The sequence below is a fragment of the Hoplias malabaricus genome, chromosome 10, assembly GCF_029633855.1.
Source record: "Hoplias malabaricus isolate fHopMal1 chromosome 10, fHopMal1.hap1, whole genome shotgun sequence".
In the NCBI taxonomy this organism is placed as follows: domain Eukaryota; kingdom Metazoa; phylum Chordata; class Actinopteri; order Characiformes; family Erythrinidae; genus Hoplias; species Hoplias malabaricus.
In genome coordinates, this window is record NC_089809.1 from 15,763,868 (window position 1) to 15,768,802 (window position 4,935).

Sequence of the window (4,935 nt, forward strand, 5' to 3'; positions counted from 1 at the left end):
AATGTGTTTCTGTGGTAATTTAAAAGTGAATAAAAACCTACAGAGAAGTTAAACTTTGTGACAGAAGTTAAACTTCGTAAACAGTTAACAAGTCATTTTTTTCCCTTCAAACATTACGGTCGATCTTAAAAGATGCTGACCTTCTGATTGTAAACAAATGACAGACCAGCGTTTCCCCATAGTCGTAGACGTTACTTTAAAGTGCATTTTGTGTTGCAACTAATCCTCAGTCAATGAAATGTGAGCTGCAAATGAAATGACTTTCATCCAAAAAAAAAAAAAAAAAAAAAAATTGCAATATATGCACTCTTTTTTCTTGCTTGAACATAAAATACTCTTTGAATTTCCAATATAATGTACACATTTCTCTCCTGGCTGTGTCATGACGTAACATAACATCAAACGTTGCATGCTATTTCAAAGTCTTCTAGGAAATACCTAATCATGTAATTTGAATGTGAATAAAACATTTAAATAAATAAATCCTTCATGAAAATCCATTAATTTCTGTGTTCTGAAGGCTACCTTCATTATAACTCTGTCAGAATACAGTAAATGTATTTCATTACTCCCCAAACACTGGTCTTGTATCAAGCAAAGATCACATCACACAGTGGTAAACACACTTCTGTTTTAATGTTTTGTCAGTGTGCTTCAATATATGTTAATATGATATGTGTTAATATATTAAATTAGTTACTTAAGTACACCTAGGCCAAGGAAAACACTGGATATCAACTTTTTATTCTTTTCAACATATTTAACATATTAAACTGGATTGAGGGAAGGGGAAGCAATGTCAAGACATGTATATCTATGCTTTAACCTTTATGTAACTAACAAAACCATAAAGAACAATAACAATTCACAGATTTTATATTTTATTGCACTTTGTACAATGTTCCAACTATTCCAGAAACAGAGTTTGTATACTGTTTGTAAACTGATAGAAATATAAAGAGAAAATTGGACTGGTCCATGAAACTGCGGGTAGCCCACCAAAAAGCACTCTTGCCTAATCCTTGCCTAATCTCAGAACAATCATTTGACTGCTCCAGAGCCTAGGCCTCAACACTAAATATGTTTGTGAATACTTGGATTGTGAGAAACGTCTATGACTAAACTTTGGAGTTGTGGAAATATGAAATTCTAAAAACAAGTCTTCTGTAAAAATGGCACAATCTGCACACAATAAATCTGATATTATATTTATTTCTTGAGATCAAATTGTAATATATCAAAGTAGTTCCCCCTGAATCTTAAAAATTATTTTTAATGGCTCTAGGACTCCAAAAAAGCATGTACAGTGCATATATGCCAATATATATATATGCACCTATATACACAGGAAATGAACACATCTCTGAATATATAATTCCTTATATCGTACTCACTTTTTTGTATAGATCTATGTACACTCCAGTTTAAAATAAAACTCCATTGTATTGAAATTCTTAGAACTTGTCTAGACATTGTTATCTGGTGTATTAAGCCCTGCACTGTACCGTAATGCTCTGTATGAGGGTGAGCACCTGCTATCAGACGCCTATGTGGTGTCACACACTTCCCATTAGCAAGGACTAATAGTTTATTTAATGGACCAGCAAGTTCTTGTGGATGGCTGGTGGAGCCAGACGCTGCTCATTAAGCAAACAAATGTTAAATTACAATGCATCATAAAGTCTGCCTTATTTGTAAGGTGCTAAATACATTAGTCTTTAGAGATCTAATTCTCCACAACAACAATACATCATATGATATAGGCCCCCACTATCATCATCACCTCTCTAAAAAAAAAAGAGTGGGGAAATAAACTGACTGAGTTGCTTCTGCAGCAAATGAATGGAACACGAGTCGTTGGCCATGCTAAATGGCTTGCAACACATAATCATCTGCCTAATAATGGGCCTGCCAATAGACTGGGCTAGATGGATGTGAGGATGGATGGGGTAGTGGGGTGAGGGGATTCAAAAGCAGATGCAAGGAACTACAAATATCATGGAGGTCTCTGGATGTGGGAGTGAGAAAATATGGAGAAAGACCTATTGTTGTGTTTCTTTTCTTCAGTCTCCAGAGAAAAAAGTGAGAAACAGCAGCAAGGGTGGTTACACCGAGAGAGGAAGAACTGAGTAGAAAGAGAAAAGAGAGAATGGATAGATAGATACTCAGTAGGCCCTTCTCAAAATATAATGTTGAAATAGTCATACTTAAATATCAAACTACTTTACTCAACCATACAACTAGTTTGCTCAAATTAGCATTCTCAAATTATTGTACACATCATGCTCAAACTATTGTGCTCAAACTATGACAATCAAATGGTACTTAAACTATTATACTTCAGCTTTTTATATATTTACTTTTTTATGTGAGCTATCACACTCAAAACATTGCACTCATTCTATGTTTTCTTTCAAAACACAACACATTCTAACTACTGTACTCAAACCATCATAGTTAAATCATCATATGCAATCTTGAACATTCAAACTACAAATGAAAATACTGTAAAAATAACTGCAACGGGAAATAACATAGGGGTGATCCCAGCATGCTCCACAGCTGCCCTGTTGGTTGTTTTGGGTGTTTGTGTGTGTCGCATGTGTGACTGAGATTGGTGTGTAGCGGGACTTGGTGTGGGGGTTCACCATCCCAAAGAAGGGGGTTTTACTCTTGAATCTCACTACACAGTAACCCCAAATTACTGCTTGTTCCTTTGCTTCTTTTTTGTCTAGGGCAAATGTAAGGGCACTAAATAAAGTTTGTTGGTTGCAGTAGTGGTTGTCTCATTTTTGTGCCTTGGGTGATATCACAATTCTCAAAATGCTGTAATCAAAACATTGTACTTAAACTACGACATCTGCTCCTCGGTAATACTAAAACCACCAAATATCATATTTACACTATGGATAATTTACCATAGTCAAACTTCTGAAAACAAATAAACCAATAATATATGTAGTATATACTACCACAGACCCACATTCATTATTCTATATCATAATTCCAGCTATTAACTATTACATTTTCTTACTCAAACAATTCTACTAAAACTGATGTACAATCTTATTAAAACAAAAATTATCATGCTTAAAATTGCACAAAATATTGTACTCAAAGCATCATACTCAAATTACCATACACAAAATACTGTACTCAAATAATCCTACTCAAACTTACATATTCTAACATTATGTTCAATTCATCGTACTAAAAGCATTGTATTCCAACAATGTTATTGAAATTATAATACTCACACTATCACAAGCTATTATATTACAAATATCTTACTCAAATTAACCCTTTTAAACTATAACGCACAAGCTATTAAACCATCACATTCAAATAACGCTGTTCAAAATATACTTAATCCAATTTAATCTAACCATCATACTCACCCCAAAGCCCCACAGTTAACTAATGCAGATACAAACCAGTATACAGATCAGATTTGTAAAAACAAATCCAATTGCTTGAGCTTGTCCACACTAGCAAATGTTTAAACAAATGAATAGGTCAATGGTTATTCCCATAAAGGGCAGCAGTGTCAAAACCTACACATTAACATGAGAATAGAATTGAAAGCTTGCGCTTGGTGGGATCACAATTGTCAGAAGCTTTAGCTTTGGTGCAAGGCATCATGGATTTGATAAGAGTCGATGGCTATTCCTATTGTCCTCTTGAGAAAAGCCCTTGCCCCAGGGGAGCTGGAGGCAGAAATATGTGTTTTCAGTAATTTTATTGGAATATTTCCAGGCATTAGGGACATAGGTCTCAGCTGGGTCAAACTTGAGAAAAAAAACAGTATATCCATAATACAAATCAGAAGTATTTAATGTAGAAATCCAACAAACAAACAAACAAAGGCACATGACAGTAAATTTCTCCATTTCTGCACATAACACAAGCTCATCTATGTGTCCATAAGCAGCCTAAATTCTAAATGCTAAATGTCTCACATGATACAATTTCTGACAATTAATTGGTCCTCACTAAAACTAGAAAAGTTGAACATTTCAGTCCAGTTTTATTATCACTTTATTGGCTGCCTGTTAAATTCTGTATTAATTACAAAATTCTGACAAAACATAAAGCCCTACCTGGGCTCACACCTGAATACACACAATCGCAATTTTCAAACCTAGGCTAAAAACTCCTTCGTTTAGTTTAGCCTAAGGCTCCCCCATAAATAAAGGTGGCAGATCCAGGGGGTGCTGATGTCCCGTTGCTTCAAGCGATCACTCAGGTTTGTTGACGGTGAAGTAGAGGGATGCCAATGTTTCAGTCTGTGTGTCCTTCTGGTTGTCATTAGTCACACCGTTGAAATGTTCACATTCTCTGCTTTACATACACCCAAACAGATTCCATTCCTCTACCTTTTTCAGAGTAAACTACTGCCCACCTGCACTGCTGGAAACCGATGATTGACTGATTGTCGAGCTCCTGCTCCACGCCCTATACTGAAGTTTTCATGGACTCCTATTATTCCCAGTAGATTGACCAGAGGAGGATAGGTCCCACTTTGTGAGCCTTGGTTCCTCCCAACGTCTCTTCCTCAGTTTTTCATTTGCCACTGTCGCTGCTGGCTTGCTCTCCTAGGGGATTTTTACATTCTTTACATTTTTACATTTCATGTCAAAATTTTTTACTGGAATTCTTTGAAGCTGCATTGTGACAACATCAGTTGTAAAAAGTGCTATTTATAGCACTTAATAAATAAAAAATTAATTTGATTTGATCTGATTTGCACACCGTAATTCCGGGTAGGCTTCGGACCCACCATGATTGGTGACTCAAAAGAGTCTGTAGGTGTGCGTGAATGCGTGAGTGTGTGTGTTGCCCTCTGAAGGACTGGCGCCCCCTCCAGGGTGTGTTCCAGGTAGGCTCAATGATTCCAGGTAGGCTCTGGACACACCGTGAACTGGATAAGTGGTT